Source organism: Mercenaria mercenaria, chromosome 9 (assembly GCF_021730395.1).
Source record: "Mercenaria mercenaria strain notata chromosome 9, MADL_Memer_1, whole genome shotgun sequence".
Classification (NCBI taxonomy): domain Eukaryota; kingdom Metazoa; phylum Mollusca; class Bivalvia; order Venerida; family Veneridae; genus Mercenaria; species Mercenaria mercenaria.
The window spans coordinates 1241100-1258662 of NC_069369.1; positions in this window are offsets into that span (position 1 = coordinate 1241100).

The following is a 17563-nucleotide window of genomic DNA, read 5'->3' on the forward strand; positions in this document are numbered from 1 at the left end:
AATTATATTCTTTGGCTTAGTTAGTGTATCAGTTTTATGAGAATTATAAAAACTGTATTTCAGACATGATATTTTCCTCAGAGTTAAAAATTCATGCATTATTCATCACAACGTTATTATGTTAACATCATGTCAACATGATATTTAGCACCATTTAGTGCTTTCAAATTTGATTCAGTATTTTACCTAATAGCATTTTTAAAATGAAATGTAACACTGCACAACTGTCTAGATTAATTTACGCACATACTAATCTGGTATATTCGCTTTACAGAATAATTTGCCATCATTTTCGCCCAAATTGAATTCTTCCCCAAGACATATTACCATTTCCAGTCCTGGTGTGTATAAACAAAGGAGCATGATGACACGCCATCCATACACTGTGTATGTAACACAAGAAACAGTTCCATAATATTGATCTAAATTTTACGACAAAGACATATTAAAAAGGAAATTTTCTATAGCAAATTATTTATACAATCTGGCAGTAATAATCGTTCAAAATAATTTCACTCGAGCTGCGCCCTTGTGAAATTGTTACACCTGATGTATAACCACCTATCATGCATAAATAATGTTAAAACACTGCTTTGGTGTAAATTATTTCTTAATTACTGTATCACTAGAATTAAATATTTCTAGAAATATTTACAAATGTTAAACAGCTGGTATTGTTCAGTATAATGCTTTGATTCAGTAAAACAGTTCTCTTTCAATAGCAAAATGTTTTTTTCCTGTAAAAAAAAAAATGTTTACAATAAATAAAGTTGAAATCATCATGCATTTTCCTATTCTGTACTTAGATTAATGTTGAGTACAGAAAACAGTGTTTCAATTTATTTTTTGCCCAATGAAGCTTCAATACTTTAATTATTGAGAAATATACATATAAGTTGGAAAGCTTGTTTCAAGATCTAGCCTCTCAAAACAGTATAATTAACCCTGACTTAATAATCTATTATAAGAGTTAGTCTCAGTTACACTACACCGTATAGCGTTAACGGATGTTTAACGTATAACACAACTTCCAATCCATTCGTTCCATTCGCATGCGTTTCTTTTCCGTTTCTCATGCGGCATCTGCACTCCTTGTTCTGCGAAATTCGTTCAATCCAGTGGAAGGTTTTGAGCATGTTAAAAATTTAGAACGTTCACCACCGGACAAAGTTGTCCGTTAGATGTACGGTAGCAATGCGCTGATATGTGTTTTGTTCGTTACTCGTGCGTTCCCTATTCTGATCTTGACCGGTTCGCATCCGTTCTTGTCAGGTTCACATTCGTTCTTGTCCGGTGGACCTGATTCATGGCTGGACTACTACCGAATGATGCAACGGATGTAACCTATGTTCAACGGACGGTAACTGACAAGAACTTTTTGTCAGTTTCTCATGCGTTGCGCCTTTGTTTTACACGGTACAAGTCTGTTATTAGTACGGTGATATCCGTTAATTGAACATTGTTCGTCCTGTATATATGCGTAAATCTTGTGGTCATTGTGTGTTTTATGTGCCCAATACACCGATCGCGAGAGCATCGAGCAGCAGCGGAGAATGCCTTTCGTCATCGGATAACTTTCTGTCACAGTTTTTATATACATTTGGCGTCTGTTAACGCTATATGGTGTAGTGTGACTTACACATGAGGAGTTAATGTCAATCTACTCCACATTGTCATTTCTGTGCAGTGCAGGACATGCATACTAATAACATACACTACAAATCAGACTGTCATTGTGTAACATAGATTCCACTTTAATATTAAGTTTAGATGTTTCTTCAAGATATATTAATGATTTTGAGTTTTTATTTGGTTACAAATATGAAACAGTTTCCAGAGATATGGCTTTATTTTCAGTGTGGAATTGTCAATCAAATTCTCTGTGGCATGCTGGCATTAATCAATAGTCACTTTAGGTGACACTGAACCTTTTCAAGATCATTAAACTTTGATTCCAAAGATTTCATTCCATGTTCTATGAAATTCTCCAGATATCACTATAATTATACACAGCAGTTAACCTACAATAAGATAAGATACATGTGTTCCTAATAATTTTCTGAAAGCCATGGTCATGCAGTCATTTCAGTTTCATCATTATAGCAGTTACTGTAATGGCTGTGTTAAATGTCATTGAACGCTACTGATGTAAAAGTTGCATTATACTGTACTGTTTGTAATCTAAAAACTCATAACAATATATGAGTAAATTTATGAATACTTAAAAATGACACAGATTTTCCTAAAAAACCTATGTTTTTCCTATCCAGAGCAGTAATCACCAGAAGCTCCGATTTATGCATTTATTCACTATTCACTGTTACTGGAGACATAGAAAATGTGGTTAAGAAATTTCAAAAGACACCTGACAAGGTTTAAGTTAACTGTGAAATGACAAAAAGATGAGCAATCAATCTAAATTCCAGGCCAAGATGAACTTATTCGTATATTCTTGTGATTCAATCAAATACTATGAAAATGCTACAGTACAACTGTATACTGTGATTCACATTAAACAAGAACTGTACAACTGTACAAACAGTCATAACTTGCCGATCGGTCACACATGTGTTAAACCGGAATCCACCTAAAAACCGGAATACACTTTCCATAACTGGAATACACCTGTATCTTTTTAGTAAGAGGTATTTCTGAAGGTTTTTATTATAATTCAATCATATATATCATAAATAATTAACATATGAAAGTAAAAAAAAATACGTCCACTCAAAACGATAACCGTGCGGGAAATTAACATAACCGAAATACACCTGTATTTTATGAATAAATGGTACTTTTGTAGGGTTTATTGCAGATCTTATTTGTATATAATATAAATAATTAACAAAAGGAAAATAAAATATGATGATTTGTCAGTTTCCGCATATTAGTTGTGTGCTAAATTACACGATTGCTTTTAGTATTCATATATTACTATGTAGTTAAGTACTTTTTGTTTTGTGTGGTAGCAGCACATAAAACACATGACATGCTGCTGAAATAAGAATAAGGTCATTGTATTTGGCAGGCATCGTGGGATCAGATTCTCCCTTAGCTGTTGCAACAGAGTATACTGCTTGGATCAGGGGGTGTTTCATTTGTAAACCTGACCCAAGAGTCAAGATTTACAACACGTTAGTCAGAACTAGTGCAGTTGTACATATAGAAATACTTTTTGAGTTCAAATAGGTATATTTCACTAATGTATACTTTTCCCTGTCCTCATTTAGATCAAAAATCTTGAGACAAATGTTTGAAATAAAAAATAAATCAGACAATTTCATCTGAAGAACTTTAAATGCATTCTGTCACTTAGCACTTTTCACAGTAAACAATACTTGGTTTACAGCCACATGTTTACTGTGAAAAGTACCAAGTGAAACAAAAGAAGAATAAAAATCTACTGTTTGTCAAAAAAAAATAATAATCCTTTATACCAGATACTGATAATAATATCATACTTAAAGAAAAAGCAACTAAATGGCACAATTATTGAAAAATATTTGTCACTTGGTACATATACTGAGTGCAAACTTGATATAGTTCGGTGCGAAAAAGCGCCAAGTGACGTAAGGCACTTAGTACTGTGTCGCATTCAAATGGTATATCATTTTCACTTAGCACTTCTTGACCATTTTGTTATAAATTCATTTAATGACTTGCTATAATCTTGATATTTTTACAGGACATGGGCAAGGTCATAAACACTTGATATATGAAAAAAAAGTGATTTTTTCAAAAAATGTCACTTAGCACTGTGTCGCATTCACCCCTCGATATGTAATATATTGGAAAGACTTCACATAAAACATGAATTATGAAATGTCCATTATTGGAAGTTTAGTATGGTATGAAACATTCTGTTTGTGTACATTTAAGACCAGCATAAGAAAATGCACTGAAGAGTTTACACATGATCTTAGATCAAATCATAAAATTAACTCCCTTTAATTAATAGTGTCATTAAAAGTTTAGCTTGAAGGCAAAATCTGAAAATCAAAGAAATGAGCAAAAGTCATATCATAAATCAGTTTGGTATGTAAGTATCGATAATTGGCCAAATCTTCTAACATAATCATATCTTAAATATTTTTAATGATCTGCAACAAGACTATTTAAATTTATATGAATGCAATCAAATTTGAATAGTACCTGGATGCAGCAATATTCGGACGTTTATTGTTAGCAAAGAGATATTGACTTTTAACTAAAAGGTATTTATTGATTTTACAAACAGAAGGTAGGTAGCATCGTGTTGGTGTGTTTTAGTGTACTTTACTGACACAATTTGAAATATAGACTTGAATTGACAATAATACTATTGTCATCATTTGAAATAACTGTGAAACAGCCAGAATGTACTTTTACTCCTATAAAGCCAGGCAACAAACATACTTATTGTTGGTGTAGACAGAGTTTCTGTTTGATTTAGCTGAACCTATTTCTCTTAGGCAGTTGTTGTCTGAAGATGTACGAACTAAATCCCTAACGCAATACACCAAACCAATTACGGTAAAAGCGCCAAGCAGTTCAAACGAACATGCCACAGCAAGCCGACTAACCCAATAAGATTTCGGCTTTATATTCACGCCCAAATTGTACTACACATTCGTACTGGTTCAACATTTGCATATATACTCAAATCTCTGTTTTCATGTCTCACAAATCAGTAGTGACATTTAAGTATTTTTGACTGATTGGGACCAGAGAACCTATATTTTCTCTCGCTGAAAGTTTACTTGATCTCGAGGATACATTGAATAGCTTTAACGTAAACCACCTAGCCATCTAATGTGAAAATATAGTGTCCCATAACCTATCCGCCATTATTATGCTTAATAAGTGTTCTAAATCTGTCCGCCTGTGGTACTTTTATATTGTTAGGACTTCTTAAAAATGCACAATACTTCTCTTAGGTACAGTTTTAATAAAATATATTAAAGTGACATAACAGTTGCCACGGTTGCTAAGCTTTTTTATTTCATTTTAAACATCTTTGTTAACCTTGCGTCTAAACAAGTTAAATGACTGGAGAATATAATTTTACCACATATATTGATTGCATGGATTTATCAATAGTTTTTCTTTAGTATCGACATGAAAAGAAAAATGATAGCTTGTTGTATTGAAAAATCAACAAAAATTAACATTGAATCAACCTTTTAAATATTATATTATCAAACAATAACAAGCATCACAACCGCTTACATTTTAGTCTAGAAAAAGCGTTATTCTGTCAGTTGAATTACCCATTTTCTAAAGATAAAAGAACGTAAATATTAACTTCATGAATGCTTTCCTGAGATTCCAGTTTTGATCGATAAATAAAATGTAAGTGCCGCCTTATTTATGCGTAAAGAAGTTAGCCTTAGCTATCTTGCTTTTACGAAATTAAAACCTTTCATTAGTAGCTGTTTTTGTCCTTACAGCTTTATTTTCGTTTAACCTCAATGGCATTCATAAAATATTTTTGCACGATATTTTTCTTATTCTTATCCAAATATCGGGAATGGCTACTTTGCCTCGTATACACTAAATGTAGAAATTTTGAAAGCACGAAAGAGTATACATTTTACATTGTAAAAAGTTCAAAACTTCAAAACGTGAAAGAAAGGATTAATCATATCCATGTCTTTGATTTCTATACGTCCAAAAGGTGCGTAAAAAGTTCAAAACTTCAAAACGTGAAAGAAAGGATTAATTATATCCATGTCTTTTTTTTTCTTTACGTCCAAAGGGTGCGTATAATGTTATGACACCGGTGTCCGTCCGTCCGTTAGCAATTTTGTGACCTCTCTGTAACTCTTAAACCCCTTCAAGGATTTCAACGAAACTTGACACAAATGTTCAGCATATCGAGACAACGTTTTGGATGACTCGCTTCAATGTCAAGGTCACACTAAGAGGTCAAAATACATATGACTTTGTTTCATGTCCGCTCTGTAACTACTCTTGAACTACTTGAAAGATTTATTTAAGAAACTTGGCACAAATATTCATAACATCGAGGCGACCTACAGAGCGCATGTTTCGGATGCCTCGCTTCAAGATCAAGGTCACATTTTGCTATAATAAAGACAACCAACATATTCATTGCATTTCAAAGTATATACAGATTTTTCAAAAGCTTTATCATAATGTTTATAAAGACAACAATGTATCTTTATCCCGTGAATCTTTGCTGCAATGTTAACTTAAGAGTGGCATTTCCCTAGCAAATATTGGTGAACATACTTTCCTTTTAAGTATTGCTCTTACCTTTTAACAGCCAGATTAATATCACTCATATTTTTTGCCAAACATTTCTAGTTAATGAAACTGTCTCCTTCAATCTCAATCACTACTTATCATTTTTGTTTAAATGATAGAAATAGCGCTAACAGTATTTCAGTTATTGTAGATAGACAGTTTCTCTTACACTTTTCAGATATTGAGACATGCTCGGTTGCAAAGTTAGAACCCATAACACTCAACACTCAGAACATTTTATTGATTTCAAGTTGATTACTCTTCAAGTAACAAACTTAAGAATTCATGAAAACACAAGTAGACAATAAATTTACGAGTGTGAAACTTTTTTTGTCTACTAACAGACAAGTATAAAGCTTTAAACTTTCCATTATTGATTAAATATGGGATGTTTTAGACACAGCTACATTTCAAGCATTTATAATGTAGCATGAAAATTTGCCATCTAACTTATGTGTAGCACTGCAGACGAAAAAGAAAACAGATACTTTAATCTAATCTGTTTAAGGTTTAACTAAACAATTCTTGCGGCGTTGGTCGATTGGGAAACCTATACCAACGTAATAACTCTAAACAGGATAACAACAAAGATGACACCTGATAATTCTTCATGATTAACAAATACAAATGTACTATTAATTCCCAAAATGTCCCTTTTTCTTTCAATCAATACTTTTTTTCAAACTCAAATATGGTCAAATTAAGTAAACGATTGTTCACAAAATAAAACGCTTATTTTAACCAGAGCTACAATTCTATGTTTATATGAAAAACATTATTGTCATTATAATACCAGATTTTTATAGCGCCCTGATAAACACGTTCATAGGCGCATTACATATTGCAAACGCAGACACACAGGGCGCGAAATTCATCCTCTACTAGTACAGACACAGAGCGATCGGACCAGAGGGACATAGTGAGATAAAGCCCCCAGAACAGACAGAACGAACGTTTTAGATACAGACGTGTCCGGCTAACTTAGCCTAGCTCCATGCGAATAGACAGTCTGGTTTTTTAACGTGCTCGCTGTATAGCACCGATACACGCGAAGCCATCTTTCCTAGGAAGAACCAGTACAGGCCTCTAGTTAGGTGGGAGACACTCGAGCATCTCAGAAATTTCAAGTGCCTGGAGTAGAATTCGAACCCCGGACCGCAGGATTGACAGTCAAGCGTGTTACCACTAGACCATCGGCCCATCCGAATATATACAAGTAATACACTTCCTGCATATATAGGAAACAAACGTTGTACACGAAATATACACGGGAAATTTATTTCCCGTATTTTCGAAATATATAAAATATTTAAATCCTGTTATTCTGGAAAATACGGAAAATACGCGGAATTGTATACAAAGAATGTACGTGAAATATAAGCCCCGTATTTTCAAAATATACAAACTATTTAAATCCTGTACTCCGTTATATACGGAAAGTATACGGATTTTGTGATGTACGGAATATATTCCAATTACGAAATATCATAATTCAATATTTTCAAAAATATACAGGAATATACTGGTGCATATTCGCGTGTGATTTTTCAGAATTTTACAGGAATAAAACGGGAGTGTACGCAATATACAAACAGAATAACCCTTTTTAAAAATTCCCGTATTTCAATAATATATTGGGTATCGTTTATCAAGAATTCATAGTATACGAAAATTGTACTTTATTAGTATACAGGCTTTCAAAAACACGAGCCCCGTACACGCACGTAGTTTAGTTTTCCTGTATTTCTTCCCGTATATGGGCAATATACGTAATCCTGTACACTCCCGTACATTAAATCTTTTTTCGCAGTGACAGGAACATGCCAGAGCAAGGCCATTAACATAATAAGATTTGTTTCGATGCTGAGTTATATACACACCAAAATTGTACTTAACATTCGAACTGGTTCATCATGATATTAATATATATACACCACTAAGCAGGACAGTTTGACCAGCTTGATAGAGTACAACCCTAGGAACACCTAGATCAAGTATCGTTCCACCACACAGTTTCATAGATATCGTTTAAAGAAAAGTGCAGATATACGGTGAGTGATCAGAGTACTCTGTGCTCAGGTGAGTTAAAAAAACTAGAATGTATTGATGTACAAACCGAAAAGCCTCTTTCAGTCAAAATGAACTAAATACGTTGATACCCTCTGCTGACTTGACACTGCCTTTCCGGACTTTCTCGGTCTTCAGTCTTCATTTTGTTAGACTTCAAAGCTTTCAATGTTGCCTTTTTCACGAATAAGCTGTAAAATATAGGAGTCAATGTGTTTTGAAGCAATAAAATTATCAAAAGAATATAAATGAAATATTAATAATATTAATTAAGGATCATTCTTACAATTTTCATTATAGACCATATAGAGCACCACAATTTAAGGTAGTTCTGAATACGTGTAATATGTAAGTTATCGTCTATACTAAGATTAAACATTGACATTTATTTTGTTATTAAGCATATATTGACCTTTTACTTCAAAATACAGTCACAAAAAGTTGCTTTGGAAGTATAAAACTAACGTGTCCATTATTGTCACTACTGGATGCACATGCCATTAAAAGGGTCATGAAATTGGCCTTAAATAGTTCAAACGTTTTTAACAGAGTTTTAACAGGTCACCATTAAAATTCACCCATTACTTCTTACTATTTAATGGATTTTTCATGACCATAGTTTTAATGGCATACATTAAAAATGACTTTGATGGCCAGGAAAAGCTGTTTAAAATAAACCATTAAAATAAGTTAAAAAGTACCCCTTAATTTCACATTAATTAGTAAGAACTAACGGGGCCATTAATTTTTTTAATACTCTGTTAATGGCCGTTAATTACTAAAAAATTGATTAATGGTCTCATTAAATATGTCAGATTCAATTTTAATGGGTTCATCATATTTTAATTGTATATCAAATTAAGTGCCATGAAAATTTGCCATCAGAATTAGACATCTTAAGATAATCAACTTCATATTAATATTTGCCGTATTGATTTAAACTACGTATTACTACACATGTAATAGTATCTATACATAATGTACTGTTTTGCAAAATGCTAGAAGAATATTTATTTCTTCTTTTTTCTCTTATTATTTTGTAATGTAAACACATGTAACAGCCTCGTACAAACATTTGTTATATTGTATCCTTATTCTGTCATATGTTCATATGAAATGAGAAAATAAATGGATATTGTATTGTATTGAGTTGTACTGAGAAGGGTTTACAGGTACCGGTTTAATAAATCAAGTGACCATGTGGGTAGTTTTAACTATTCAACTTTATAATATTGACAAACATTCTGACCAAGTTTTTATTGGTACAGACATTAGGCATCAGGTGTAATCAAAAAGCAACTGTTGATGACAATGTCAGCGCACAATGGGCAATCACAATTTAGCTCTACTTCAGTACTTCGTGCTCACGTGCATGCACTTAAACAGCTAGGAGCAAATGTTTGAGGGATTGCATCACAAGTAGCTTCTCCCATCTCCAATCAAGCGTACCATACTCTTTGATTCATTGAAACGAAGAAGCGATTGATCTGCCCATGCCCCAAATGAATTTAAATTAGACTATAAATCTTCACAATTATGTGTACTGTTCACTTCTCTAAAAGTTTCTACTCAAGGATTGAAAAATTTGAAAATCTAAACTAGTCTGAACACATTTTATAATGTAAATTCCTTACCCCACCAATTTTCTTATACAAATGCTGAAAAAAACAGAAAAAGTGGCATGCATCAATACGTATTTACCCTTACCAAAATATTATAGATTGATGTTATCAAATAAATTAATACGTTTTTATCTGACTTTCATTTGAAAAAAATGGCGTAACTGCATCAAGGGGAAATAACTTCAATGCAACTAAATATAACATCATGATATATTATAGACGATATGTGCGTAGTATGTATTTATTGTGATTAAAGGCCATTTTAGAACAATATGAGACTGAAATTATCAATAGGAGAGCAAGCCAAAAACCAAAAAGAGAATATATACGAATCACAAGTTACAAAATGTCGGATTTAATGGGCATTACATTGCTGTTAAGGGCCATTAAATTTACTCTTAATGAAATCGTACACAACCTGAACACTTAATGGCCATTAAATCAAATTTAAGGGCCATGAATAATCCTGTTAAATTCAAAATGTACAGGATTTCACTATTTTTTCAAAGCCATTAACTGTTTTAGCTACCAAACTAAATTTTTAATGGCATGATTCATGGTCAAAAAAGGGTGTTTTAATGGTATTTTAACATGTAACCCATTAATATTGTGAAACCTGTTAAATAAAGTGATGCAAGAATTAATGGGGTTAATTAACGATTTTTCTTATTTAAGTGGATATTTTACAGGGTTTTAAACCATGTTTAATGTATGTGCATCCAGTAGTGTGTGTTTGGTAATAGATTCAAAGAAAATATACAGTACATCCAAATTTTTCTATCTTTGTTCATATTTCTTCACACGTTTCTTGATCAAGCGGAGACAGAGAACTTTTCGCGAATTCTAAGGAATAAGAGGCCGCTTTTGAAAGACATCTGTCTATTCTCGTTTGGGTGTTTTCACATTTGGGATGAAGTCAGCCCACCAATTAAACTTTTGTTTTCCCTGGAAAAGTCCCTCTACTGAAGATACTAGCTTTTGTATATATATATATATATATATATATATATATATATATATATATATATTTATATTCTACATTGATCTCAAACTTAAATAGTCGGGCTTCAGAAGTTTGGGGCTCCCACTAGGCAGTTTTCGTAAAAATGTTCCTCTCCCATTTATTTTTTTCCAAAATGTATTATAGAGACCTTTATGAAAAAACTTGAAATTATCTTTGGTTCCTTTTACATCACAAATGATTTCTCCAAGCCAACTTTTAACATCATATCCTTTACCAACTCCCTCTACATTTGGTATACACTGAAGTAAATCTGGTAATGTAGCTGCTAATTTGATGTTCAGAGAGATTGGAATTTGGCTGAAAGCGGCGTCTATGTCCTTGTGAATTTTGCCAGTAATGCGAAAAGAAAACTACACCTTTAATCAGATATACAATAACAATACATCAAATTAAAGCAACAGCATTAACGACAAATATTATTGTCCTAACTGATATTAATATTCCTGTTCAAAAACAGAATGGGCCAGAACAGTGTAAAGGGTATTAAACACAAGCATGAATGTCAAGTTTGCTCACCTGAACTAGTTCTTATCCCAGATAATGCAGCTAATTTAATATAGATTTGATAGAGACAATCATTTTGACCATAATTTATGTAAATCAGGTAGATCATTAACATAGCTTTTCAATGATTTGACCCAATTACATAGTTTCTTGAGCTCAGGAACATTCTGACCCAAATTTATGATGCCAAAGTAAAAGGAGGCCTTTTATGTAAAAGGAGGCCTTTTAAGTATTAACAGCATTTTTCTATTATTCGACCTGATGCTGAGGTCATTGTGACGTTGATGTTTGACCTTCTTGTTACGATTGATTGTACTAACACCAGGTATTCTCTAGTACTTGATCAGAAACCAAATGGTCTACTGAACAACACATCAACAACGAGCAAAATAATATACCGCCTCTTCTTTGAAGGGGTCCAGTTATTAATGACAAGAAATCTACCATTTAGTTATCAAAAGTCTTCTCGTTGTTTATGGCCTCATCTCAATTTTAGTCCAATCTTGTGTCTATACTGAGTTGCTGTGCAGTAAATCCCAATCAAAATATTCTTCTAACCGCTCAAAGTTGTGACAGTATAGAGCAACATATTTTGACACTAGCTCGAGATTTCTCCATCTGAGAACCCTTGCCACATTCCTCCAAAGTGAAGATAGAGCCTTTAACCCGTATGAGAACATTTTGCTGATTTTAAGTCACATCAGCACAATCATAGATTGTATGTCAACTTTATTTTTATGGCAGCTGCCATGGATGTCACCAGCTGCAGCTCTGGGCATCATTTTAAACACCTGGGTACAACTACCAACCTTCTTTACGCCAACTGAATCTCCCTATATCAAAGAATTTGACTTCTAAGTAAGGTTTCAAATCGGTAGAAGAGTGTGGCAAATTATTCGAAGTCACCTTCCCTAACCATTCAGCTATGGTGGTCCCGGCTGGTATGAAGAGTAAGCAATCTCTTACATCCCTAAACCTTCTGACGGACCAACACTTCTTAGAATGCAAACACATACTTGTTTTATTTTTGCTCTGCAGCAATCGTCAGCTTGTAAAAAACAAGAATGGCGGTAGGTACCCTCAAAGCAAAAGTAAATATGTATTTAAATATGGTTAATTTATCAATGCTCATTTATAAAGGCCAAAGAAGATTTTGTTAGTGTTTGTCCTTTGTGGTTGATGGCCACAGATACTGTTTGAGTATTGCAGGAGCAGATGTAGACGGATGAAAAGACATATTGACGGAGGTTATTCCTGTATTCTGCTCCAGTGCTCCTTCGGTAGGAGACTAAACTGTTTGTCAGAATAATTTGTATATTTGATATATTGATAACGTATCACATAAGCAAAGATAGTGTTTGACTCCCTTTTTATGCTACCATTGCTTTTATTATTGTTGAATTGTTGTTTATAATGCGTTTTGGGTCATTTGTGGCTAATATTGGTTCATTATGTCAATAACTGGATCCCAGCATCACACATTGAGAAAGTTCACATGGAAGCTCTAGGGTAGAGAAGAGACCGACTCTATACTCGATAACCCACTCCACTTGAAAGGTATGAATTAGTACACCAATCGTACCTTCCCTGTTGAAGAGCTGAACTCTGCAAACACCACGTCGAGGCAGGGTTTACTGGTTCCTTGCTTTTCATCACAGCGCTCAATGTGCCAAGGAAAAACAGTTTTACATATTTCCAGGGGCAATTTTTGATTGGTCGGTTACTTTACTGGTGGGAATAAGTATCATTTACACAACAGCCTACCCTTCCCTAGAGCTTTCCTGTGAACTTACCCATTATGTCATATAAGATAGTTAAAGGGAACCAGATATTTGACAGAGCAAGTACTCGTTGTAAAATATTATGTATAAATTTGGATCAATCAGAGCACCAGTCAAAGCAAGCTTACGTCTGCTAAGGTATAAATAGGTAGCTGGATGATTGAGAGATCATTCGGTATCCAGCGATCGAAGAAGACAAATCGAACTTATATTTTATTCCAGCAACTTGATGAGGAAGTTATTGCAACTACACTGTCAGGGCGGATAAATCATTAAAAAGAAGACGTTTGAAGTTCATAGACTGAAGAAGAGTTGCAGAATTTAAACAAGGTTTCCAGCTATATGGCCAGCGCATAGGAGTTTTACCTTAACGGTAGTTGAATGCTAAAGACGAAATCAAATGCAGGCTGAGCATCGGAAAGCTGAGACAGAGACCCAGAGTTCAGGAATCTACTGAGACAGTAGGAGAGTTCCAGCTTATAGACGGTTAAGCGTTATTATCGAAGTATAGCCAAAGCATCGGGAATATTAGTCTGCCAATATCTTAGGAAAATGTGACTTCTGATGGCTTTTTTGTTGATGCTCGGATATTAGTATAAAATGTTACTTAGGATCATACATGCAATTTAAAAGGGGCTGTCGTCCTCTAGGGTTCCTCATTACAGTATAATGGGGTCAAAGGTCAAATGAGTGCATTTACAAATAAACTATGCCGCTATGCACTCGTTTTATTGTCATATAAACATTGTAATTGGTTAAAATATTGTGTCTCATTGCCCTTTAGTATTTTGATAAAACTGATGATAATATAAAAATTAAATATATTATATTATAAAAAATAATACATGTATATATCTGGGAAAAGTGGCGTACGATGGCAAAGTGTGTTAAACTTGACATGTTTTACTATCTTTATATGTGGATCAACTGCAGAAATATTTTGGTACTATCGTATCCACGGGTTATTGCAATGTAATTTCAAGGTCACAGACATGTCAAGGTCACGACTGAACTTTTGAAAATGACCTCTAAGGTATTAAAGATAGCAAAATGGTGCATATATTGATAATATACTCAACAAAGTTCTAACTCCACACCTGTGTTTTCCATTTATCGCCAAATTTTGACCGATTTGAATGAATATCTTACACAATATTTAATAATTATTTTATTATAATAAAACATAAAAACGATCATAGCTTGATGTAAATTCATTAAACCGTAAGGGTAACAATAAGGTAACCCTTAAATCAAAAGTCACATAATTAGTAAATTCCAAATCACAGCAGTGCACTTTGATCCTATGACTTTAATGAAATTCAAATTATTATATTCTGAATGTCCAGCTATGTTTAGTTGAAATGGAACATCCGTCAATATTTTAATACGAACTAGTTAGTTTGATACCAGGTTTATGACGTCATATTAATGACACCACACTAATGACAAACTTGTTTTATCCCACAGATGGATAGAGACCAGCACCAAGTTGCATTCATTCTGTAACTTTTTATTTTTGGGTCATCATATTTGACTGTCATAGCTCAACGAATGTACACACAATTGATATCGCTGTTTACGTTTATTCAATTGAACTGGTCATTAAACAATGTGTTAGATCTTCATTCAAATCTGTCAACAATTGGCAGAGATAAAAACAAACGGCATGTGTGGTGTTGTTGAGTAAATGAATATAATATGATATTGCAAATGCATTTCTTACACTTCAAGTAGCAAACAGAGAATGAATTTAAGCTTTGAACTGACTATAAAATGAATAGTTACATATTGTACACCTTTTGAGAAACGTGTGTGAAATTAAAGAGAAACTTTAGTAGTTATGAGGAAGAAAACTACAACGGAAAATGAATTACATATAAAGATATATAAAAAAAAAATCTCACATAAACAATTAAAATCACTTTAGTGTTATGTATACAACCAAGTATTTTTAGCTCAATAAGGAGAGAACAGATCTAAGGATCGCGGGGTTGTGAGTTCGATCCCCGAGAGAAGTGTATGCTTTCCATGATGATCTAATAATAGGCTTTGCCAGAGGTAATTTCGTCGTTCACTTATGAATCATATGGAGAAGTTGGCAGTTACTTGCGGGGAAAATGCTAGTACTTGTACAGACTCCAGAAACACTGATTAGGTTAATCGACCGCCGTTACATGACTGAAATACTGTTGAAAGTAACATTTACATAATATTATATGAAATACTTCTCCAGCTCCTAAAGAAATGATTTCAATACTGGTGATGATTCATTATATGATACATATTTATGTTAATTTGTCCAAGCGGTGATGGTAAAAAAGGACCATTTTATAGGAATAGCTGAAATATTGGTCACATTGTAGGTGTACACAGTGCATGTACGGTAATAAACAAAACAGAACAGATCCGTATGATTTCAACTAAATAATCTATACTATATTTCTTTAATTTGCTGTTATTTCTTTCTTTTCATTTACTATTGGTCAGACATTTATCATCATACTTCATGTATTTGTAATTAAGTACCACATTTCAAGAACTACACCTGAAGCTCTTTATGTGGTATCTGCATTATTTTATTCTGAAAATTCAGCACGCTACTTCTGTTTCAATCGTAACAATTTACACATCTGACACTTGGTTTCAGACAGAATGTCCTTGATGACATTTTGAAAACAAAGCTAGTATCTTGATACTGAAACATTTATCATTCAGATGTTTTACAAATAAATATGCAAAAAAAAGATATAAAAACATCAGACAGGTTGCTTTAGATTTTTTTTTATAATAGTAACATTAAATCAGCATGCCTCCAGATCGTTCGACAACAAGAACATATATATTTTTAGATAACTCAATATAGATGCTATATGTCTTAAGAAGGCATTAGAATTTTACTGACAAACTTTATGTTACGAAAACACATGATAATTTGTTGTTTTTACTACTTTTTACGATTATAAATATATACAGTTTGGAGTAAATGTTTACTACTTCAGCTATAACGCTATTAGTTACGACGACGGGAAAATGTCTTTACTGCGCGGCGGTCCGGGGTACGATTCCCGGCGCGGTCATATTTTTTTCTTGATATGGAACTTTTAAAATATTTTAGAAAAAAAATCATATTCTAATGTTCATAATATGACCAAACTTCAATTTGAAAGAAAGATCATGTTTTAGTCTAATCTGGAAGCATGCTGCTTTAAGGCACATTCAGTAAAATATTCAAGTTATATTGCCCGGTATTTTCATGATTACTGACAGATGATTGTTCAGCTAATCAAAATGATGAAATATGGTGGTTCGATAGTAACTAAGAGTGTACGATGCGAACAAATAACTTCCTACAGGATTAGAAGAGCATGAAGAAGATAATTAATTAATTTAATAAACATATACTGCCGACTGAATATGTCAGGCTACGACGTCTATAGCTTATGAAATGGGACTATTATGTGGTTTATTCATTTTTATATAAACGTAAGAAATTATTTTAATATAAGTGTAGTTTATTCTAGCATTACGCACTGGCCTTCATGATACATTGATACTGACCATTATTTAGCCTTTTTGAAGTTATGCCATCTATAGAACCAACATAAACAAATGGTTTCAAAATGATTAATATTGAAAATACTAGAGTGGTCACCAGGTCTTATAATAACCTAATGTTAATGTGCAAAGAAATATTCTTTTAGCTGATTCAAAGAGTACAAATCTTAACATTTGCGGTTATCTAATATCTATATTTAAACCTTGATATCGTTTTATTTTAGTACAAAGATAGTATTTCCAAACGCCTACACCTTCCTAAAATTACTGCAGCACATGCGTAAACCACTGGAATAGAGACAGCATAGACTTTTTTAGATAATGCTTGGGAGAATTTGCACACTTGATACTATCTAACAAACAGACTTAATCAAACCGAGTTTGCTATCTTTTCGTTCCTGAGCTCTATACTTCCGAAGGAATCTTTAGATCTGTCAACAGTTAGTACAGTCAAATCATGTTATCTAGATCTCGACGGGTCAAGTAAAATGTATTCGCGATATCAGTTGTACAAGCCAACGTGAAGTATACATTATATAGACCTGACAATGGGTTCGAGCAAAGAGTAGTCCGAACAGTCCGAATTTTAACAAACGAAGTTCGACGGTACTAGTCTTTATAAAGTAGGCGCAATAGATTTTTTACCTTTACTGTTAATACTGACAATCATACAGGCAATCAACCAGCCTTTTTGGAAATCGTTAACCTGGAACCGGTAGTTTTAGAAACATGACAAAGATAGCTTTCATAAATGAACAAAG